Raw genomic sequence first — 25836 nt, forward strand, 5'->3', positions numbered from 1 at the left:
GTATAAGAAATAGATGAGCCCATCTTATTTATTTTTTCATAACCACATGTATATTAAGTTAGAGAGCTAAAAGGTGATAAAAAATTCTGACAAACACTGATATTCATTTTTTCTTACTCTTAAGTTCATGGATGATTTTCTAGTTATCTTAGTCTTAACCTAAGCCCCCCCCTCTTTTTCTTATTTCAACCATTTTTATTCAAAGTCTTTAAAAAGTGTATTAACATTCATGTTATCTTAGTCAATAGAATGTAATAAATACCATATCATCTTTCTTTTGATTTTGTATATTCTAGGCCATCAGGGTTATCTATCAACATCAATGATTTTATAGAGAATGACAGAGATAAAAGATGTAGGCATACACTGATCATAAAAAAGTACTGGACACATAATGAGCAAGACACATTCTAGGTTGATTTTTTAATTTTAGCTTTCGAATAGCAGCTTTGTTGATTTGATTCTTTCCCAGAAAAGACAGTTATACTCTTAAACTCCCATTCATTAAGAATTCTGGCTAGATTAAAAAAAAAAAAAAGAATTCTGGCTAGATAAAACCAGTCAATGTCTTGTTATAAAAAACTGTTAAGTATAATTACACCTGCACTATTTTAGGTACATTTCCTTAGTTTTGTTATAAGTTAAAACAACTATAATTAGGCAGTATCTATAAAGACTCTTAACCATGAATTTAACCATGGATATTTCTCAGGCTCTAAAGTAAAAAATTGTTTTTATTTTTTTTTTAAGATTTAATTTATTTATTTGAGAAAGAGAGAGCCCAAGTGGGGTAAAAGACAGAGGGAGAGAGAGAGGGAGAAGCAGACTCCCAATGATCACAGAGTCTGATGTGCAGCTCCATCCCAGGACCCTGAGATCATGACCTGAGCTGAAGTCAGATGCTTAACCCACTGAGCCACCCAGGAGTCCCAAGTAAAAAATTATTCTATTGGAAAAAACCATAGAACCAGCCAATTTCTTCAAAGAAAGTATATCTATTAGAAAATATTATGCAGCAAAGTATATGTGGCAAGCATCTAGAGCATTTCTAGGTACAATTTTTAGTATTTAGGGTATGGCATAATTTTATCCAAGTCAAGATGTAAGTAGTAAATTTATTTCTTATGTTATAGAAAAATAATGGAAAATCTCTGGTTAACATTTAGAATCAACATTCAAATACATGTTCCAATATCACTCGGTCTTCTCTGGATCGTGCTGTCTTCCTGTTATGTATGCATGGCTCAGTTCGATCTCAAAAGGTCTTGAAATCAAGGACTTCTGCACACCAAAGAAGCAAAACTGGGCCTTTGATCACAAGTATTCACACTCACAACAGGGAGAGACTAAAAGAGAAGGGTCACACAGCTGCAGAGGGAAGAGATTTTTAAAATTACAAAAAGCTGTTGAAGAAATTGAAATAAAACCACCTGATTCTGGTTTTTAGGCTCACGGTTATCATTCTAAGATCAGTAGTGAAAAATTTTGAACTGAAGGGATTTTTAATGCATTTTTATTAACTCATGTTGAACCAACCACCCGGGAGAAAATCCTCAGAATGATCTCCTTTCCTGCTTGCCCAGGAAATACCTGGGTTGAAGAAAAATCGACTTCATCAATAAACATATGCATGCATGTGCCAACATAAAGGTGGCAAACTATTAGATTCTCTCAAATCTGTACAAAAACAACAACGTTAGCGGCATACTGAGCTTCCTAGCGGTCTGAGTTTTACTGACAAGAAGTTATGATTTGTGTTACCAAAAACTGTCAGCTCCTAATTCGGACGAAGCTGAGATGAATTATACATAGGTCATTAGAAGCGGTGTGGTCTACAGTGAAAGGGATCTCAACAAAATTCAACCACTGACATGCTGAGTGCTTTGAATAAATCAATCATTAGCCATCAGCCTCAGTTTAAGCATTCAAAAATGGGGGTATACAGAGAACTAATTATGAATGTATGCCTGTAAATTATTTTAAACTTCTTTTAGTAAAAACATCAAAGAGAAAATATCCCTGTTCGCCTATAGTCACCATTATTTAATTTTCTTTTGGATTAAGGTATGTTTCTCCTACATTTTTACTGGCTCCCTGAGTCACTGTTGCCCAGCTGTTCCTGACTGATTTATTTTCTAAATGATCACTTCTAATGATTTTTTGGTCATCTCTTATAGGATATTGTGTATCATCTCCTACCTAGAAAAGTATCAAAAAAAAATAGGGGGTTGGTGAGTGGGGCAGAGGAGGAGGTAGTCTGCATCATTATAACATTTATATCAGGCAGCAGGGAAGTCTCAGTTAAGGAGGGCACAATTACTTCTCTTTACAGGAAATCTAGGGCTGGGACTAGGAACAGAAAAAAATGACACAAGACACTGTTTCACCATGAGACGGACTATGATAGATAGCTCCATTAAGAATCCAAATGGCCAAGTATTACAAGTATCACTTGTCAAAAGCAATGGTACTGGGAATAATACCAGGAATTCCAGACTCACATGGACCCAAGTATCTTACAAACACATTCTACTGGAATAGAGAAGTGCAACTAAGAATAAATGTGATCTGTTCTAGAAAAATGCATCATCTCCCCTGGGAAAGCAGCTCAAAAGACATACTTGTTGTTGTTTAAATCTATCATAACCAAAAGCTCCATCTTGCCTATATCATCAAGCAAAATAAGGCTTTTGTATGATACAGGCTTCATATGAAGGACTATAGCTAAGACTGCAACAATACAAGCCCACTATACATGAAAGGTGAGCTCGTTCCTATATTCCCAACTCCTCTTCCTCAGTAAGCTTTGAGGGAACATTTTATGAAGGGAGAGAGACCATTAGAATTGACGTTGCTGAAGAGACTCCAGTAGCAAACTCTATTAAAAATCAAACCATAAGCAGGGAAACTTAGTCTGAGCCACAGAAGAAAAATAAGACAACTAAAATTTTCATAAACTGAAGTCTGCTTGTCTTGGACGTTTTTCAAATGGAAAACATTATATTAAATCTTAAGTTATTTGTTCAAGGTTGATACTTTACATTTTGAATTTACATCACCAGCATTTCATAATATCAAAGCAAGTCTGTTTAACCTTTTCTTCCCTCATCCTTCTACCAACATAAAAGCTGAAGAGGAAAAGCCAATCTGGCCAACTATAGGTAACTTAATTTATTCTAGTCCACGTTTCAATATGAAATGTCAGGACTGTGGAGAGAGAGGGGAGTGGGGAAAGAGAAGATCCAAAAATGAAGAGTAAATAGTGTCTACCTATTGGGGGTCTGGTCCAGAATGACCAGCAGCTGACCATTAAAGCTGCCACCCATAATTGCAAATAGGGAAGTCGCCCAATTCTGAGCACTCTCATCATAGCAAAAGCCCATGGAACGCCGGCTGCCATTGTTTTGGCCCAGGAAGGATTGTTTCTTCTCCCGCCAGGCCCACCCCTCCCATTTGCTTTCCCCAGTTATTTTTCAAGCCAACCAGCCCTCCTGACAACTCTCCGTGCTGTACCTGAGATGTAGTCCTTTTGAGGTTTCCTCCCTAACTTCTTTATGCTTCAGTGAGAAAAACTAAAAGGTACTAGATGTTAGAAGACATTTTCTTCTGTCATTGTTGTTTTTACTGTTACTATTCTAAAGGAATTCAAAAGAGATTCTAAGGCAGGGAATCCACACGCAGCCATGTGGCTTAGACTGCACACCACACAATACCATACAACTCCACAGGATGACGTTCCTGTGAACTAGGAGGTCAACGGTGTCTCCAGAAGTTATAAAACGCAGTGGCTCTGTTCTGTGGGCCTATTACAGTACCAAGAGCTTAACAATCCAATAAACCTGGTTCTCTCTTCTCAAATATCTTCCTAGCATTCTTCTGAAAAAGTTGCATAAATCGTTCTTTTATTTTCAAGTTATACAGAGAACCTCTGTAGCATACAATTTCCATATTCTCCCATGATACATTATTAAAAGAATTAAGAAGGAGAAAATCTTAAATATCTAATTTTCTTTACCGAAAGAAGATTTCAAAAAGAAGGAAAGGTATTTAGTTTTGGTTTTTTGCTGCTGTATTCACCAGAGCTCGAAAAGAGCACTCTTTATTTTAACGTGCAAATGTTTAAACTGCATTTTCTGAAAAGAACATTTTAATTCTGTCTTCACCACGTTATTATGTCGAGTGGCAATTTTAATTCATCAAGTTAAATAATTTTAGATTTAAATGGTTCTATTTACATCTACTAACCTTAAAAGGACAAGAAAACGATGAAATTTTATTGGATTTAGTTTGCCTTTTTCCCAATCATTACATGTAGGTCAATTGTTTACAAATGCTGTTGTAAATCTAAAAATATCGATCTTAATGATGGTCTCCTATTATATTTGAGAAAGTAAGGCTCTTGGGAATGATGTATCTCCTTTTCCTTGTCCCCTAAGCAGCACTGCAGAGAAGAAGAAATTTGCAAATATATAAAAAAATCTCACCAATACCCCCCCAAGTTGAAGGATGTGTTCTGGTGAGGACGAAAGCATGACAAGGCAGAAGATATAGAATGTCCTTCTAGATTTGAGACCCTTTTCCCCACAACAGAGAGATCATAACACATCAAAAGCCAAAAGAACTCTCTACATCACCAATTTGTTTTTCATTCACTTAAAATTAAGCATGGAAGACTCATGTGCTGACTTACCAAAAATAATTGAACCCACTGCACATGTTTAGCAAAATTGAATCAGAAAAGGGAAAAATCAAACACACACTAAAAGGTTGATCAACCTGATGAAAGAAAATTAGAAAGCCTATGTGAAGGTCATCCACTTTGTTGCAATTAAATAGTACCAGAATTACCTGGAGGAATTCTTAAAAGTGACTTGTACTTTCACCTCCACAGACAAAAGAAGCAAGGCAGAGGGACAACTAGAAAGAGAGAAATGGATGAGAGCTGCCAGAGATGAAGTCTTAGCAGAACAGAATCTGGAAGCCAAGGACATTTTCCAAGAGGTAGGGATAAACATCTGAGGCCAATGATCTCAATTGAGTTCATCGAAGGGTTCTTCAGATATAACCCATGGCCTAGTACATTCCCCTTACCCAGGATCTTCTGCTGGGTTTCTCTTGCCCCACTCTTCAGTCCATTGGACTGGGTTTTGAGAAAACTCAAGTCTGGCTGTCTTCTTCATGTGCCCATTTGGCCTGCAGGAAGACTCGAATGTTTGACTCCCACCAAATTATGGAGTACAGCTTAACCAACTGCTTGCTCGCCAATCCTTGCCTCACCAGCAGAGGAAACATGCCAGCCTGATTCCTGCCTTCAGTGTTTTCCAAACAAGAGGTCCGCACAAGTCTCCTCATTTTGCAAACAAATTTAATTTTCTGGATGGTTCTTTTGAGTTCTCCCTCACTTGGCTCGGGGAAGAGGGAATGAACAAACTTCTCCCATCCTCTCTTTTCCTTCCCATGAGTGAGAGGAAAAGAAATGCCATAGTATTCTCCACCCTAAAAATTCTCTTTAGAGAACTCACTTGATTAATCTCTAGCCCTTTTTAATATAGTCTAGAGTTGAGCGATATTCACAGATCTATCCAGTCACCTGCTAAGCACGTGCTGCGGAGATGTATCTCAGACTTCTATTCAGATCATGAAGTACTCATCATCCACTGGCCTCAACTTTGAGATTTAGCCAATTTTCTGAACTATCAGGATATCCTATTTACTATCTTATTTACTTTATGTTACCTAGTATTTGAAATATTCTGTTTGTAACATTTGTTTGGGGTCACATATTTTAGGTTGGTCTAACTCACGTTTACTAAACTAGACTGCCTTGCTTTTCTTCAAAGGTTGGAAAAAGTGAATTATCTACCTATACTTTATTCTCACGGAGGGGCCATGATTTGATTCTTTTGGTTCAATGGTTCACTGAAATGTCAAACAAGAAATTCTCTCTTTTTCTTAGTCAAAACAACCAATTGTTGCTGCACTTTATTTTTATGTCATGTAAATTGAATCTTCTTCCATAATTCCAGATTTTCTTTTAAGATACCAAAAAGCGGTGGGATATGGTTAGGTCTATTAAATGTATCGTTGGAGTGCCATGCTTTCCTTTCAAAATCAAACAAAAGGGTCGGCCCTTCTGTCTGGAACACAGTATGATGCTCATAGCCACAGACTCGCAGATTATTTCAGAGGCAAAAAGTAAGAAGCATATTATTGTAGGGAGAACTCGGGCTCTATGCTGTGTGACTTTTGGCAAGGCACTCAATTTCTCTAGACCTTACTTTCTAAAATATACAGCAGATATGTCAGATGCCTCTCAAAACCCATGTTTCCTTCTTCTTTCTAGGTACACAACTATACTACATTTCCTAGCCTCCTTTGCAATTAAATGTGACCACGTGACTGAATCATAATCAATAAAATGTGAACACAAGTGATAGGTGCCTTGGAAGACTATCCCCTAAAAACGTCCCAGATACAATCCTCTATGTTCTCTTTTCTGGTTGGCTAGAAAGTAATGATCCTCAGGCAGACTTTGACAGGCCTGCTTATTGGACACAAACCTTTATGCCTTCTCAGAATGTCTGATTGTCTCATTCTTTCCAAAAATAACAATCCTCGCCTGGACCACTCTGTAGCTGCCTTTACTGGTACCACTGATAAGCTCTTCAAGCTAGCTGGAGCTCTGGGTGAATCCCCATGGCTGCATGGCCCTATGGTCCACTCATGCTCCTTATCACTAGGTCATCCTCTCCACTTTTACATGGAAAGCAGATCTATGCAGTCACTGAGTCTTTAGTGCCTGGCTTCCTAGATGGTCACTACAGGGCAGACCACGCAACCTAGAAGTACTAAGGAATTAGAGCCCTATAGCATGAAACTTGACCCCTGAGAAACATGAAATAGAAAGACCAACCTTGGTTGGAGAAATGGCTCCACATTTAGAGAAGCCCTCTCTGCTAATGTCTTTTTCTTCTAGCATGTGTTGAAGAAAATGTCCAAAGAAGGATTTTCGTCTCTCCACTGCTTTCCCTCTCCTGAACCCAGCTGCCTTATTCCTTTTCTACTTATCCATATTGTATTCAATGTACTTCTTTACATAAATATATTTTACTTATATGTATATATATTTCCAGAGTCCCACCTTTCTTATATGGGCTACTTCTATCCCAGAGTGGCGATATTCTAACCCATGTATATTTTAGGGAGAAATTTTACTTCGTGGAGGCAAGTATTATATATTATTTTTCATGAGTTAGCTCTTTCTCTATGGTTCAAGGGTTAGTTTGGTTAGCAGTAAATGAGGGAGAATATATTTTTATTAATACTCAAACTATTTGAAGTAGGAAGAGTGTGAGGAAAACTCTAGGTCAATAGCTTTTAAAAACATGACCTTTAAAAGAACAGAAATTTCCCCTGTTGTGAGAGAGGGATGAATTTAGTCAAAAAGAACAAGGACATAGATAACAGTGCTACTCATTTGATTCTGCAAAGAAGTGACTGAACTTTCCAAAAAGTCTCCACGCAGATTTGATTGCTCACAGGTGTGGTACACTTTGCTTTCTTCCTCGGCCCTCTTTATGCCAAGCTTCTATGCTTCTTTTGTGTCCAAATTCAGCAACCATCTCAACTTTCTAAGTATATCATTTTCAACAAATAATTAAATTGTTTGAGTTTCAACCTTTCACAGTAAAATGTGAATGTTATTTACTTCCATAGGTTGTTCAGAGGATCAAAGATAATAATGTGCTAACATATGATCTGTCAGATGGAAGATACTCAGTAGAGTATATTAGGTCCCTCCCTTTCCAGGATCTTCATCTCTCTATAGATAAGTGAAACTGTGAGTCTACGCTAAGCATGATCAGTAAAGATAGATCATCTCTGACCACAAGTGAGAAACTATTCTTGACATTTGTGTGTGAGGGTCCTGAGGCAGGAAAGATGCCTACTAGCTGAGTAAATGGACTGCTTACAAATGTCTGCTTTGATTAAGGCCAGTCCTTTTCCTAGGAAATCAAATCCTGCATTAATGGGTTTGCCTTCTTTCTCCATCACACAGGGAAGTATAGCATCTTGCCTGGAAGTTTCTCTATTCCTTTAAATCACTGCAGATTTCTGCATTTCTCTTTCAAAGACAAAACAGAATGCATTAAGTCAAGCAAATAGAAAATAAACTGTACCACAAGATGCTTCCTCTTCATTGACAACTGCATGGTGATTGAAATAAAACAGGGAGGTAGACAATTTAGTCAAGTGATATGAGTGTGATTAATGTTTGAAGAGATTTCTAACCAAGTCAGAGCATGTACTTTACTATTGGTTAACAGATCCTAGGGCACTTGGGTCAGTTAGTTTTGACAGGCTCCAACCAGAATCCTTAAAAATAAACAAAAACCAACTTCCTAGGCTAGAAACAAAGGAGTTGGGTAAATAATAAGGTAAAGGAGTTAATCATTTTTGTCTTGTATATTTTATATCAATTTCTATCTCTGATTAAGCTCATTTCTCATAGATATGTGACACAGTGTCTCCATATATATATTTCCATCTCCACCTGTAAAATGGGATCATAGAGTCGTATTACTGAAAGGAGCCTCCAAAAATTCTACAGTGTGTGATTCTTTCTCCCAACAGGCGGAAAAGTCCTAAATCAATTAGTATCTAACCTCTTCAATTAGCTAATGCCCTTCATTGATCACCTACTCTAGTATCTAATAATCCAAATAGTGGTAAAAAAAAACAAAAAAATAAACAAGGTTTGGGGTTTTTTAATGTATATATTGTGTCCTTTTTCATTTGGGTAATTTCAACAAACACTTAGTGCTTACATTTCTTCCCATGTGCAGACAAGAATATTAGGAGCCACATGTAGTTTATTCATGGTGCTAGTGGGACCACATTTGTAAAATCAAGCTCCCAAAAGGTCCAGTTAATATAAATCTATTATCTGGTCACAGAGTGCTTACTGAATCCTGGCACTACAAAATGAAAGATATCCTTTCCTAGGAGAAGAGGAAAACCAAGCAAGAGATTATGGCTCCATTAGACAGAAGAATCAGGCATGAACCCTACGAAAATAAGCAAGTACCCTCTCAGTAAAAGACACAAGTCATCTACCAACTATCATTCCATCAAGTTCTCCCCCTCCACACACCTGATAGAGAAATTCTGATCACTAATTAGGTGCCTATAATTCTGAGCCTTTTAAAGCTTTATTCAGATTAAAATTTCTTTGAATTACTGCCACGTTCTAACAGTGGAGTATGTGGCAGGACCTAGAACTTCATTTCTAACCCTATTCAATTGTCTTATTCTTATGCTGACACCATTGAAACAGAGGCTTTATGATATCCTTCCTTACAGCTTACCCTAATGAATACCACATACAAATACTTTTTTAAAAATAGCAGTGTTCTCTGTTGCTGCAAATAATTTTTATATTGGGTGAACCTTGTCTGCCCAAGAATAATAAAAGGGAAGAAGAAAAAGAGGGGCCAGATAGTTGATAGACTCTGGTTGCCAAAGTTTTAAAAATACGATTCTTTCTCTGGAGGCAGATACCTAATACTATAGTTCCATCACTAATGTCTTTAAAGTGTTATTTTTTATGTGAATGTTATATTTCTGATCCAGTCAATGTAGTCTGAATTGTGGAGTTAGATAACTATTTGACTTACTTTGAAATTGAGGGTGCAAGGGAATAATCTTGAGCAATTGCAAATTTTTATAGATAGTTAGTGATTACTGTAGTTTCATAAATGTTTTTAAGTGCTCAATTTTAAAAAGCAATTGAGACTTTGGGGAATAGAGAGTAAAACTAATTTTAATGTATCGAATTACTCCCAATTTTTCTACAATTTTTACTTAGTTGAAAGTTTACTTAGTTAGTCATAAGTCTGTAAACTTCTGAGCTTTAAATTTTTAGAAAGTTATTCCATTAATTTTCTGGGAAAATGCACATTTTCCACCATAGCAAAACCTCTGAAAGAAGCAAAGTTGCTGAGCTGGTCCTATGTTCTCTGACTGGGTTGTAAGTAGAAGTATATCATTAAAGATCATGTTCTATCTTTTTCTTTTCATTTGGAATATTAAGAACACAACTGAAGATTTTGCTCTAACTGCCGAGTCCTAAGCTCATGTTGACACCTGTCAAATTAAAATGTAGGCAATCATCATTATTTATGGAATCTGTACTTGTTCATTTGCCTAGTCACTAAAATTTATTTGTAAGCCCAAAATCAATACTTGCTGTGCTTTTGAGGTCACTCAGAGACATGTGCAGAGCAGTAAAAAAAAACTGAGTCATCTGATGGCCACATTCCTAACTGAAGTTGACCAAGGTGACACTCCGCCTTCTTGTTTCAGCTCTCATACTATGAACAAGTGTTCTTTCTGTGGTCTGTTTAGTGCCACATGTGTTTCACATTTTTGTGCTTTCCGTTGGTCATTTCACTATTTAAAATAGCCCCCAAGTAAAGTAATACAGTTCTGTCCAGTGTTTCTAAGCACAGGAAGGCTTGGTATGCTTCACACAGAACGTATGTGTGTGAGATAAACTTCTTTCCATGTTCCATGTGGAGAACTCAAGGCTACGTGAGTGTTATGTGTTAACAGTACGTTAAATAAGGTGTCTCTAAACAAAAACACACATAAAAGAAGGTGTGTATTGGTCAATCATAACATTGATCAATGTTGTGATCAGAGGCTCACAAGGACCTAACTCTGTTTTCCCTTAGTTCACTGTTCATTAATTTAGTGTTTGTGGCAACTTTAGAGAATATCCCTACTGCAAACAATGAGAATCTTCTGTAAGTACTTGTGGTCAGAATTAGTCTATGAATGGTCAGATGACAGGTACAAGATGCCTTCAGTGGATCTTTAACCTTCTCCCACTCAACCAAGAGCTCTGCTAGCTTTACCTTTATCCCTACCTCATTTTTTGAGCATTTGTTAACTTGGGGTCTCCTAATTGAAATCTGAAGCCTCCTTGGGATTTCTATAAATAACCAAGTATATGTTTTCTTGTTCACCTCTGGGGCTCATTCCACTGGTTCTGAGGATTCCATTCAATCTATGGACTGCCTCACCAGGCTATTTCCATTAAAAATTATAAATACACAAAAATCTCATATAAGCCATTGAGGAGATTAGTGATATTGCTCAAGTTTGGGGGGTGTGGAACAAGACAGCATCACAGTTTAGGAGACAAGCAACTTTTCAATAAGCAATATGCATTCTTATTCTTGAGATGTCCTTTAGCTGTACCACCACTGGAGAACTTTCAGACCTTAGTCCTCCTCCATCATTTCTTACTGTCACAGAACCATATTCTATATTTATTTCCTCTCAGGAGCACAATAAAAAAATGTATTTTATTTTCTCCTATAGAGAAGTTTACTCTCCCATTCTTTTGTCCTGGAGCAATATGATAGGTCCTACCTTAAGGGTTTCATCATCTATACCAATGGCTTATCAAGGTCTTTTTATGAACCAAAAGTAAAAGTTTTCTCCCTAATAGGAATTCTGTTGCCAGCTGTGGGATATGAGACTTAGAAAGGTTTGTACCTTTTCAGTACCATAGAGCCAGTACCAGCAGAGCCAAGATTGTAGCACACACACTGGAACTCCACAGACTGTTCTCTTACCCCAAAATCCTAATGTGTCCTCTTCACAAATACTAGCTCTTCTTCCCCTTGATATCTTACCTTACATGTAAATACTCACTAACTCCATCTTCTACACCTTAATTCTAAAGTCAGGAGGCCTGGCTTCATACAAGCAAGACTATATCATCTGGCTTAAGCAAAAAAACAGAAAGGAAAACTTAATGTATTTTCTGGTAGACATAGAAAAGAAACAAGCAAAAGAATACATAGAGGCATTGTTGTATGTAGTAGAGAAGATAGAAGAACCTTCATTGACTTCAGGGTCAAACTTGTGTAGTGGGATCATGCTTTGTAAACACCGTCTACTCAAAACACACTGCAACAATGGGTGAACTATTTTTTAAGAGGGGGGAGGGGCAGAGGGAGAGGGAGAGAGAGAATCTTAAGCAGGCTTCATGCCCAGCAAGGAGCCCGACATGGGGCTCAGTCCTACAACACTTCGATCGTGACCTGAGCCAAAATCAAGAATCAGGTGCTTAATGGACTGAGCCACCCAGGTGCCCCTAATTATGGTAAAATATTAAGAGAAAACAAAAAAGATGCATTCAGATTCATATAAAAGATAATATCCGTACTATCCAGAGAGTAGATAGGGCCTGAAGTGTCAAGTGTGTTGCCATCCAGGTCAGAAGGGAGCAGTGGCCCCTGGGAAGTTGACTCCTGTGGAGGAAGGGATGCTGAAGTTGTTTCATGCAAGATGGGGACAGTAGTGTCACTGCTTAACATCAGGGCCTTATGTGAGTTCTCTCACATGTAAAAGGAAGCTGAGAAAAAAGGTCCAGACTTGCTGATGGGGACTTTAGCTTTATCAGTAATAGTGAACCTAAGGAAAAAAACAACCTTGGTGCTAAAAGCTAAGCTAAACTTCTTACTGGGTCTTCCATACTCATACATATCAGGGGAGCAGATTATAAATCCTAGTTTTTGATTGGGGGCCCAGAGAACTAAGTAGAGGCAACCATAAAACAGGTCAATAGTACAGGAGGATAGAGAACACAAAAAAAACAAACAAAAGCATTCAAAATAAGCCTGCAAATTCTAAAAGAGAGAGAGAGAAAGAGAGAGAAGCTGAAAACAAAACAAAAACCATGAGGAAAATAGATTACCCTGGAGGTGGAATTTATTTTATAAAACATAAGAATGAGCTTGAAATACTGCATGGAGGATTTCAAAAGGAAATGAAGGTACAACATCCATTTAGAAATAACAAGACATCATGAAACCAATATAGGCAGAAAGGATATAAGATCAAGTTGATATTAAAAAGATTACATGGGTATGTAAGCTCCTACCACACCTTACTTTCTTGCAAATAACAACCATAAACTCTGAATAAAATACAGAAAGCAACAATCTGAAGGCACCATAGAGACAACAAAAGCAAGGTTTGAGATCCCAATTTTTTTGGTACAGCTTTTAGCCAAAAAAACAAGTAGAAGTTGATGCTGTACAACGTGGCTAAGATTCCAATAGGAAAAAACACAATCTTTTTCACCTGTAGAACCAAAGGACAGAGTTCAAAGAAATAACAAACAGTGGAAAGTTGGGAGGAGGATAATTCTGTGAAAAAGAAACCAGACAAGGAAATCCCCAAATTTTGTATATACTCTGCACAAATATCTGCCTAATTCCTGATTAGGAATTGCACAGACTCCACTAAAGATAGAAGAACTCAAATAAGAGTTGAGCTGCTTCCCAATAGCCAGTTTGGATTTTTGAATCCAACCAAATTAATGTCTGCTAAAATACAAAAGTCAACACTCTTTTCAGGAATATAACGGAGTTTCCACAACATAACATTTCACAATATCTAGGGTAAAATCTAAAATTAACTCAACCAGGAAAATATTATCCATTTTCAAGAGAAAAGTATAGTAAACAGTGACTAGTCCTTGATGATCATAAATTGGAAGTGGCAGACAAGGATTTTAAAGCAGCTATTATTACTATGCTCAAGCACATAAAAGAAAATGTGTACAGAATAAATAAATTTCAGCAAATATATTAAAAGATGAAAATTCTAGAACTGAAAAATATCTAAAATTTTATAAATATATTTGAATGGATTTCATAGCAGAATGCAGATGACAGAAGCAAGTCAATAAACTTGAAACTAGGTCAACAGAAATAATTCAATATGGAGAACAAAAGATACAAAATTGAAAAAAATATAAACAAAAACAAAAACACAACATAGAAAAAATAGAACTTCATGGACTTGTTAGACAATATGAAAAGGCCTGATATATACAGAACTGTAGTCACAGCAACAGACAAGAAAATAAAACAGAAAAAAAAAATTTGAATAAGAATATTGAAAATATTCAAAGTTTGATAAAAATTTAAAATTATAGGTTTAGAAGTCTCAAAGATCCCCAAGCAGGAGAAGAAAACTATGTGTGAGTACATGATAGTCAAACTGCTGAAAACCAAAGATGACAAGTAAATTTTGAAAGCAGCCAGAGGAAAATGACACATTACACTTAGGGCAACAATGATTAGAGCTGCCATTAACTTATTAAAGCTTCTGATAGCTGGGAGACGGTGGAACAATATCTTTAAAAGCTGGGGGGAAACATACCTGTCAACTCAGTATACCATATCTAGTGACAGTGTTCCCAAATATGAAGGCAAAACAAGGACATTTTTATATAAAAGAAAAAAAATGAAAAATACGTATTACCAGCAGGCCTGTACTACAAGAAATAATAAAAGAAGTTCTTCAGGTAGAAGAGAAATGATAGCAGATAGAAACTTAAATCTTCAGGTAGGAATGAAGAATATAAGAAATGGTAAATATCTGGGTAAATATAAGAGTAGTATTTCTTTTTAATATCTTTGAAACTCAGGATTATTTAAAGCAAAAATTACAGTAATGTCTTGTCAGTTTCAAAAGTATAATGAAACATATGACAACTGTAGAATACACAACAGGGGTAAATAGACCTATACTATTGAAAGCTTTGTTCATTCCATGTGAAGTGGTATAATATTAACTCTGAGGAGATTGTGAAAAGTTAAGGATATAATTATAGAGCACCCATTAAAAGAAATAATGCAAAATTACAAATGTAAAAAATACATAAATTAAAATGGAATTCTAAAAATATTCAAATGATCCCATTTAAGGCAGAAAAGAAGGGACAGAGAAACAAACAAACAAAAAACCCAGAAGGAACCAACAAAAAACAAATAACAAAATGGCAGATCTAATCTACCATAACAATTTCATTAATTATTAATGTACTAAACACTCCAATTAAAAGACAGGGATTTTCAGAATGGATTAAAAAATCATAGGCAATCTAAAGGGATGCACGTTATACTAAAAAATAAAGATAAAAAGTAACCTGTAAAAATGGAAATGAAAGTAAATGAATGGAAAAAGATGTACTGTGCAAATAGTATGCCTAAGAAGGCTGAAGTGTCTATAGTATCAGATAAAAGAAAAACAAGAAAAAGACTATTACAAGAGCTAAAGAGGAAAGGAAATTTCATGATGATAAAGGGCTTAATTCATTAGAAGACACAATAACAGTCCTTCAAAATATATAAAGCAAAAATTGACAGACTGGAAAGGAGAAATAGAAAATCTTAGTTGGAGATTTTAATACCCTTCTTAGTCATTGCTATACCAACTAAACAGAAAAAAATAAAATATCAATTTAGAATTTTTTACATAGTTTAAACCAACAGTTAGCAGTGAAAGTAACAAAAAAAGTTTTTGGACATTCAAAGACTCTGAGAGCTTACCATCCTGCACCTGTGCTAAAAGAACTATTAAAAGATACACATAACCAAAAGAAATACAAACCACAGATGTTGATAAAATGTCAGCTATTTTAATAATATTAAAATAAAAATACCAAATCTGTAGGGTTAAAATGGTAAAAATAAAAATCTAAATAGGAATAAAATTGTAGAAGGATTTCCAATGCATGCTTAGAGCATATTAATACTTTTTCATGGTTAGGTAAAGGATACAAATACTGACTAATGGAAGCCCTGTTTAGGAGAAGTTATAATTAAAAATCTATCTGGACATTTTAAGAGTAACACTAAAACAATAAAAACAGAAGTTATAGCTTTTGAATGATTAAAAAAAAAGAAAATTTCATCAATTTAAAAGAAAGCAAGGAAGGTGAAAAGAAAAAGAACAATAACCACAAAGCACAAAATTAAGGTAGTAGAAATAAGCCCAATACATGAATTGCCACCAGAAAAACTGCAATAGTTCTAATTATGCCAATTATCAATTGATTTTCCTTTAATTCCAAGTTATACTCTGCTTTCAAAAAATCTAACTAAAACAAAGAATAAACTGAGGGTTGTTGGAGGGGAGGTGGATGAGGGGATAATCACTAATTTCTACTCCAGAAACTAATACTACACTACATGTGAACTAATTTGAATTTAAATAAAATTTTGAAAAAAACAAAACAAAACAAAATACTAGTCTTGTAAAAAGCTTGAGTAACAATATCAACATCAGGCAAAATAAAGTCAAAAGTCATTAACCAAGATGAAGAAACCTATACAATAATAAAAGAAATAATCCACCAAGAAGAAGTAATATTAATGAATTGTATGCACCTAATAGCATAAGTATGAATATAAAAAGCAAAAACTTTTAATTACCTTTATTACAAACATACATCAGGAAGAACTTCTTTCTACTGCTTTCTGGGGAGCTGACTAATTAAGAGATTTCAGGTCAATCAGTCAAACTCTGCTCCCTCTTTGTGAAATGGTGGTGTTCATGCTTGTCTTACTAAACTCAATGCTTTTGTTTTAACTAGATAACTCTTACTAGACAAGTATATACTGACATACATATGTAAGTATGCGTATGTGTATGTATATTTATACATATAGATACTAACAGACACAGAGTGAGAAGAAAAGAAGAAAAACAAAAGATCCCCCACAAAAAAATCAGTCATCATCAGGCACAGAGGCCTACAGGCAAAAAGGAAATGGATCAATGAGGGGATAAATGAGGAAGAAGGAAAAGGAACCATAAAAGGAGAGAAAGAAGAAGAAAGAAAGAAAGAAAGAAAGAAAGAAAGAAAGAAAGAAAGAAAGAAAGAAAGAAGGAAGGAAGGAAGGAAGGAAGGAAGGAAGGAAGGAAGGAAGGAAGGAAGGAAAGAAAGAAAGAAAGAAAGAAAGAAAGAAAGAAAGAAAGAAAGAAGAAAGAAAGAGAAAGAAAGAAAGAAAAGAAAGAAAGAAAGAAAGAAAGAAAGAAAGAAAGAAAGAAAGAAAGAAAGAAAGAAAAAAAAAAGAAAGAAAGAAAGAAAGCTAATCACAAAGATCTGGATCCAGGGAGCTACAAATAATAATTAAAATAAACAGAAAATACATTTCCTTTGGGAACTTACATTATTTAAGTCATATAGTAAATAAGTCACATCCATGACTATTTCATAAGTGAACATGGTTATTAACATTAAAGCAGACAAAATCATTGGCTGTAAAGTGTCTCCTGAAGTCTCTTTAAAAAAGATAGGTAGGTAGGTAGGTAGGTAGATAGATAGATAGATAGATAGATAGATAGATGATTGGATTTCATCAGGAGGTCATGTCAAGATATTTGCTTTGATGGAAGCTTTTTAAATTTTTTTAGTTTTTATTTTTTCCAGTTTTTTAAAATTTAAATTCAATTAATTAACATATAGTATATTATTAGTTTCAGGGGTAGAGTTCCTGATTCATCAGTTTTGTATAATACCCAGTGTTCATTACATCACAAGCCCTTCTAAATGTCCATCACCCAGTTACCCCATCCCCCTACCTGCCTCCCCTCCAGCAACCTTCAGTTTGTTTCCTATGATTAAGAGTTTCTTATGGCTTGTCTCCCTCTCTGGTTTTGTCTTGTTTTATTTTTCCTTCCCTTCCCCTATGATTCTCTGTTTTGTTTCTTAAATTCTATGTATGAGTGAGATCATATAATTGTCTTTCTCTGATTGACTTATTTCACTTAGCACAATACCCTCTAGTTCCGTCCATGTCATTGCAAATGGCAAGATTTCATTTTGTGATGGATGTGTATTATTCATAGTTTGGCTATTGTGGACATTGCTGCTATAAACATTGGGGTGCAGGTGCCCCTTCAGATCACTACATTTGTATCTTTGGGGTAAATAACTAGTTCTGCAATTGTTGGGTCATAGGGTAGCTCTATTTTCAACTTTTTGAGGAACCTCCATACTATTTTCCAGAGTGGCTATACCAGCTTGCATTCCCACCGACAGTGTAGGAGGGTTCCCTTTTCTCTGCATCCTCACCAACATCTGTCATTTCCCGAGTTATTAATTTTAGCCATTCTGACCAGTGTGAGGTGGTGTCTCATTTTGGTTTGGATTTGTATTTCCCTGATGCTGAGAGATGTGGAGTATTTTTTCATGTATCTGTTGGCCATTTGCATGTCTTCTTTGCAGAAATGTCTGTTCATGTCTTCTGCTCATTTCTTGACTGGATTATTTGTTCTTTGGGTATGAGTTTGAGAAGTTCTTTAGAGATTTTGGATACTAGCCCTTTATCTGATAAGACATTTGCAAATATCTTCTCCCATTCTGTCAGTTCTCTTTTGGTTTCGTCAACTGTTTCCTTTGCTGTGCAAAAGATTTTTATCCTGATGAAGTCCCAATAGCTCATTTTTGCCTTTGTTTCCCTTGCCTTTGAAGACACATCTAGCAAGAAGTTGCTGCAGCCAAGATCACAGAGGTTGCTGCCTGTATTCTCTTCTTGTATTTTGCTGGATTCTTATCTCACATTTAGGTCTTTCATCCATTTTGAGTGTATTTTTGTATGTGGTGTAAGAAAATGGTCCAGTTTCATTCTTCTGCTTGTGGCTGTCCAATTATCCCAACACCATTTGTTGAAGAGACTTTTTTCTATTGGATATTCTTTCCTGCCTTGTCAAAGATTAGTTGAGCATAGAGTTGAGTGTCCGTTTCTGGGGTCTCTATTGTGTTCCATTGATCTATGTGTCTGTTTTTGTGCTAATACCATGCTGTCTTGATGATCACAGCTTTGTGATATAGCTTGAAGTCAGACATTGTGATGCTCCCAGCTTTGGCTTTCTTTTTCAACATTCTCCTGGTGATTCGAGGTCTTTTCTGGTGCCATACAAATTCTAGGATTGTTTGTTCCAGCTCTGTGAAAAATACTGATGGTATTTTGATAGGGATTGCATTGAAAATGTAGATTGCTCTGGGCAGCATAGACATTTTAACAATGTGTATTCTTCCAATCCGCGAGCATGGAATGTTTTTCCATCTTTTTGTGTCTTCCTCAATTTCTTTCAGAAGTGTTTTGCAGTTTCTAGAGTATAGCTCCTTTACCTCTTTGGTTGGGTTTATTCTTAGGTATCTTATGGATTTTGATGCTATTGTAAATGGAATTAATTCTTTAATTTCTCTTCCTTCAGTCACATTATTAGTGTACAGAAATGCAACTGATTTCTGTGCATTGATTTTGTATCTTGCCATGTTGCTGAATTGCTATATGAGTGCTAGTAATTTAGGGGTGGAGTCTTTTGGGTTTTCTACATGAAGTATCATGTCATCTGTGAAGAGAGAGAGTTTGACTTCTTTGCTAATTTGAATGCCTTTTATTTCTTTTTGTCGTCTGATTGCTGGGGCTAGGACTTCTAGTACATGTTGAATGAACAAAAGTGGTGACAGTGGTCATCCCTGTCATGTTCCTGGCCTTAAGGGAAAAGCTCTGTTTTCCCCCATTGAGAATGATATTTGCTGTGGGCTCTTCATAGATGGCTTTTATGATACTGAGGTATGTTCCCTCTATCTCTATACTTTGAAAATTTTAATCAGGAAAAGATGCTGTATTTTGTCAAATGCTTTTTCTACATCAATTGAGAGGATCATATGGTTCTTGTCACCTTTTGTTAATGTGATCCATCATGTTGATTGATTTGCGAATGTTGAACCACCCTTGCATCCCAGGAATAAACCCCACCTGGTCGTGGTGAATAATCCTTTCAGTGTACTGTTGGAGCCTATTGACTAGGATCTTGTTAAGTATTTTGGCATCTATGCTCATCAGCGATATTGGTCTGTAGTTCTCCTTTTCGATGGGGTCTTTGCCTGGTTTTGGGATCAGGGTAATGCTGGCTTCATAGAACGAGTTTGGAAATTTTCCTTCCATTTCTATTTTTTGGAACAGCTTCAGTAGAATAGGTATGATTTCTTCTTTAAATGCTTGGTAGAATTCCCCTGGGAAGCCATCTGGCCCTGAGCTCTTGTTTTTGGGAGGGTTTTTTTTTTTATTACTGTTTCAATTTCCTTGCTGGTTATTGGTCTTTTCAGATTGTCTTTCTTCCTGTTTCAGTGTTGGTAGTTTATAAGCGTCCAGGAATGCATCCATTTCTTCCAGATTGCCTAGTTTGTTTGCATATAGCTGCTGATAATAAGTTCTAATAATTGTCTCTACTTCCTTGGTATTGGTCATGATTCCCCTTTCATTCATGATTTTATTAATTCGGGTCCTTTCTCTTTTCTTTTGGATACATCTGGCCAGAGGTTTATTGATCTTATTAATTCTTTCAAAGAACCAGCTTCTAGTTTCATTGATCTGTTCTACAGTTCTAGTTTCTATCTAATTGATTTCTGCTCTAATCTTTATTATTTCTCTTCTCCTGCTTGGTTTAGGCTTTATTTTTTGTTCTTTTCCAGATCCTTTAGGCATAAGGTTAGCTAGTGCATTTGGGATTTTTCTAATTTTTTTGAGAGAGGCTTCGATGGCTATATACGTCCCTCTAAGACCACCTTTGCAATATCCCATATGTTCTGAACTGATGTGTTTTCATTTTCATTGGTTTGCATGAATTTCCCCATTGGGAATAATATTTACTGTGGGCTTTTCGTATATGGCTTTTATGATATAGGTATGTTCCCTATATCCCTGCACTGTCAAAAGTTTTAATCAAGAAAGGATGTTATACTTTGTCAAATGCTTTTTCTGCATCTATGCTTTTTTTTTGTAATTTTTAAGACAAAATGATCTGCATCACAAAAATATGTGAAGTCTGAAAAAATGATAGATTTTTTTAATTAGGTACTTTTAAGAACAAAGTAGTTAAATAGTAATGCAGTTTGTGATGAAGGTTATTGAGTTCCTTCCCATTACTTTGACCTATCACCAATGGGTGTGACACTACTTGAAGCTAAAGAGATAAACTTCAAGAATTCCCAGTGTCCTCTTTGCCCTTGGCAAAGTAATGTCCATTGAAATACTCTTCAATGAAAAGCAGTTGTCAGAAAAGCTGAGAACTAGTACAAAACAAGCCAAAAAGAGCAGGTTCCTGTCTTTCATGAGGCTGTTATCCAAGGGAGACAGTACTGATGAGGCCAGAAGATTATGTCCACAAAATACAAGAAAATGTAAGTTCGTTACTTAGAGATAAGAGAGATTGTTTTCTTACATATGAACTGCTTGAAAGTAGGATCCATGTCTTTTTCAGCTGTTTCTCCAGGGACTAACACAAGGCCAGGCATAAAACAGGTACTCAGTGATTGATTGTTAAATGGAATTGAATTAAGAAGGCATTGGTGCCTTTAGCTGGATCTGAAATGAAAAGGGAACACAAGAAAAGTCAACATGCATGGAGAACACTGATTTCTGTAAATAGCTGTTTTACCACCCAGTGCCCACTCATGTTTCTCCTGGTAAGAGAGCCCTGATGTAGTTCCCCTCCATTCCAGCACATGAGTCCCAGGTGAGCCTCCACAGATAGCTTAGGGACAGTGTGCGACACAGACCAAAACCAGTCGGCATGGCACATTACCCTGGGCAGTAACAATTAGTTCAGTGATGGGCAGCTGACCCAGTTAGAGACAAAAATCATCTTAAGAATCAGGGGTCAGAAGTTCTCACTCTTTTGCATACGGGATTTGAAAACCAAACCACAAAAGATTAACAGCTGCTGCTGATCACAAGGGGAGGGCCCTCCTAGGATCAAAGTCAACGAAAACAAGGCAGAGATGAGAGAAAGAGAAACCCCAGCCCCGGTTGGCATTGGTTGAGCCCCTGAATCCAGCTGGACCACGTATCTGCTTCACAGCGTTATTTTGACACACAGCTTTCAGCAAAGAAAAGGGAACCATAGGATTTTTCTCCCATATCACACAATCTTTTACTTTTCTCTGCTCTTCTCTCTGCTTATTCTACCTTTTTACAAATACTTGTGTTCCAGAATTGTCTTATTTGTGTGTAGGCCTGTTTCCCTTCTGAAATATGAGCTCTCCCAGGCAAGGGATTATGTCTTATTCATTTCATATTCATAGAGCCTGCACAATTTAATTTCCGGAACATAGTAGACACTCAAAGTAATTGTAGAGATAGTGTATGTGGTGCTGTGGAGACAGCTGTAAAGCAAGCCCAAGTGGGTTCCAACTAGCTACTTAACCACAGTATAGAATATCTTGGCATCTCAGTTTCCTCATGTGTAAAATAGGAATAATAATATAACTTTCATGATTGTGCTGAAAAGCAAATGTTTGAAACATGTTTCCATGATGCTTAGCTTACACAAAGTCCTCGATAATTATTAGTTTTTTCAATTTCATTCCCAATAAGTTTTGTATAAGTTGATAATTCAAGCAAGTGGTAATGAGAATGTGATGGAGAACTGTAGTTACAGGAAAAAAGAGGAGCAAATTTAGAAGAGAAAGTAAAAACAACAACTTTTGGCAAAGGCCTAAATAGAGTGAAGAACAAAGATATAATTAAAGGGAACCTAGAAGATAGGGGAACTCAGAGAGCACTGACGATTTCATTACAGTGCAGAAAAAAAGCACAGAGCATATTATCAGCTGGTTAAGAAATCCTCCTCCCGAGTTCTAACAGTGTAGCTGGCAGTAGCAATGGCAAACTATAATTTAACTGCTGTGAACATGTTGATTAGCCAGACTCTAATTCTTAGTTAGGGCTACCATCAGCTATTCCAGTAATTAATTGCCCAAATTCATTGCAAGCAATGAGCTCATTGATAATTTAATGATAGCAAAGTGTATGGCAACAACAAAAAAGACGCAGCTGAATATCCAACGTGCGGTAGAACTACCTTCTAGAAATTACCCTAATAATTAGTTGGTATCATTCTCTCACCAATTACTTAAGGTCCCAGGCCTTCCTATGGAATTTGCACTGAACTTTCTGATGAGATTTGCTGACTGGAAACATCAGGAATAAATCTAAATATCAGGGAAAAAATCTAAATATCAGAATGAAGCAGGTGTCAAAACATGTATTCAGTACATACATGCTGTACGGATCAATGAGTGAAATATCTTAGCCCACTAATCTTTTTTCATTACTAGAAAAGAACAAAGTTTAATTATCACCATGCGTTTCTGCTGACAGAGTAGACAGTGCCAGTAAAGCCAATGAGATTATATGTAGATTATCTCTAGTATTAACCATTTGCATTCAAGTAGTATAAATCAAAGTACACAAATTTAGACATAGAATGTAGCATCTTGGCTACGGAACCCTTGGTGAATAGAAATTTCCAGATGGCTGACTTTTCTTGTGAAAGTTGACTTCATAATTTTATATACCCAAACTCTTATATTTTAATTTTCTTGGGTGGAAGTCTTTCCAAACTAAATCACTTATTTGCCTGACTCCTTATACAAAGAATATTGACTCAAGTTGATCGTGATAAATAACAATTATTAAAGTCTTAAGTACTTGAATACCCTTTAAGTTAACATTTGCATTACTAGGAATTTGTCTTTATATCACAGCCTTAAATTTTACTAACGATATTCATATAAGGTTGGTTTCATAAATAATTATTTATAAGATGTATACTCAAAAACCATCAAAACAGTACAGATAAATGGTGAATAAAATACACAACATTTACAACATTTTTACAAGATGAAAAATGACAAGGAACATGTCACACTTTTAAGAAAGGAAAATATGTTACTATGAAAATATTAATTGTGATATTGTACAATGACACAGCGGTAACAAACATAGAGCTGTTTGCTCTAACACAAAAAAAAATCAGGCTGTCTTCTAATCTGTGTCAGGTCTCGTGCATGAGTTTTGAAATGTTTCTGCCTTTCTCCAGCTCCAGGACAGCAATGTTCTCTGTCTTCTCAGTACTGACAGTACCTCTGTGCATAGCAGCCCCCCCATTCTCATTCTCCCAGACACATGAGCTTGAATAAGATGTCAGCCATCCTTGAAACCAATGACCTTCTGAATGCTCAAGTCACCTCAATGACAACTCTGTCAAATGCCATTCAGTTAAAACTTGCACCCACGCACTTATGACAACTTCTCCCTCTGGCTGCCTATTGCTCCTTTCAGTTTTGCAAATTTCTTTCTTTTAGCTCCCCTACAATGTTAACATTTTGGTTTTAAGGATAGCCCTTGAAGCCATTCAAATCTTAACACCCTTCCAGTTCCAATTCTCGAAATATTTGCAAATAACTATCATAGTAGCCAAAGTCTTCTCTATTCCTTCATTTTTCATTCAATCAATGAATCATTATTTACCCCCTACTTTGTGCTGGGCACTACTCTAGACACTGGTAATATAGTAATAAATAAGACTAATAAGGTCCCTGTCCTCATCAAACTCACATTTTAGTGAGGTAGATAATAAACAAGAAAATAAGTAAGTCACCAAGATAATTACAGATCACAGTAGGTATCAGGAAGAACCTAAGTAGGCTTTTGTTACAGAGAGGTACTGGGAGAGACCGAGTACATAGGGAAGGCACCATATCAGAGTAGACATGAAAGTTGAAGCTTTACCCTTGGGGAAAGCTAAGGGGAAAGCACTTGAAGCAGAAGGAACAGAATGTGAATTCATTCTTAAATGAAAACTCTCAAAATGATCAAGTAATGTAAAGGAAGCAACTGTGATTGGAGAGAGTGAGAAATGGAAGGAGCACGGGGTGTATGACAAAGTGGAAGAGGTAGGAAGTACCAGATCATGTAGGGACTTGGTAAAAAGGCTTAGATTTCTTTCCAATGCAATGACAAGTGACAGGCATGACAGCTGATAACATCTGATTTGTAATTAAAAGAACCTTCTCACTGCCTAAACGTTACAAATTCCTGTAACCATTTCTCACAGGAACGATTTGCATTGTTTCTCTTGGTCCCACCCCACTAAACATGCTCTGGTTTTTCTACATTCTTCTCCAGAAGGGGGCCCACAGCTGAAGGCAGTGCTTTGAGTGTGATCTGATCATTCAGAATAAGGTGAAATAATCACCTCTCTTACCTGGGATCTTCTTCTATTAATTTAGCTAAGGATTAAGATCTCCTACAATGTTGGAAATCAGATATAGAAGCTTACTAGTAAATAAACTCTGTTTGAGGGCTCAAAGCAGTGTTTCTCAACCTTGCCTGCCTATTAGAATTACCTGGGCAGCTTTGAAAAAAATCCCCGGTATCCGGACGACATCCCAGACCGATTAAATCAGAATCTCTGAAGGTAATCTTCAACATCCCAGGTGGTTTCACTGTGCACCCGAGGCTGAACACTGGAACAGAACGGCCAGCCCTGTGCTTCCCAAACTTTAATGAGCAGAGGAATCATCTGAAAATCCAGTTAAAATGTATATTCTGATTTCATGGGTCTGAGGTCTGTATTTCTTAATAGCTTGCAGGTATACCTCTGCTGCTGGGCTAACAGCCACACTGTGAGTCGCACGAGGCAGCCCAAAAGTTCTCATAGCGTGCATCAGAATCACTGGGAGGGTTTGTTAAAACACAGGGGTCGCTGGACCCCATCCTCAGAGATTTGAATTCAGTAAGTCCAGGGTAAGACCTAAGAATTTGCATTTTTGACAAGTTCCCTGTTGATGCTGATGCTGCTTGTCCAGGGATGACACTTTGTTGTTTTGTTTTGTTTTGTTTTAAGATTTTATTTATTTATTTGACAGAGAGAGAGACAGACAGCGAGAGAGGGAACACAAGCAGGGGGAGTGGGAGAGGAAGAAGCAGGCTCATAGCGGAGGAGCCTGATGTGGGGCTCGATCCCACAACGCCGGGATCACGCCCTGAGCTAAAGGCAGACACTTAAGGACTGAGCCACCCAGGTGCCCCCAGGGATGACACTTTGGATCCACTCGTGCTCTCCAAAGAGGAGGAAACTCATAAAGCCTAGGCTCTGCTGTTC

General features: G+C 36.6%; 1 long non-coding RNA gene across 1 annotated transcript in view; it reads left to right on the forward strand.

Annotated features, from left to right (window-relative positions):
• The window catches only part of LOC113255053 (uncharacterized), a 235901-nt gene that overhangs the window by 198824 nt on the left and 11241 nt on the right, over positions 1-25836 (forward strand). Inside the window, exon 5 of the long non-coding RNA XR_003316079.4 lies at positions 4892-5001. This is a non-coding gene — a long non-coding RNA (uncharacterized LOC113255053). The remainder of the gene's footprint in view (positions 1-4891; positions 5002-25836) is intronic.

Source organism: Ursus arctos, unplaced genomic scaffold (assembly GCF_023065955.2).
Source record: "Ursus arctos isolate Adak ecotype North America unplaced genomic scaffold, UrsArc2.0 scaffold_5, whole genome shotgun sequence".
In the NCBI taxonomy this organism is placed as follows: Eukaryota; Metazoa; Chordata; class Mammalia; order Carnivora; family Ursidae; genus Ursus; species Ursus arctos.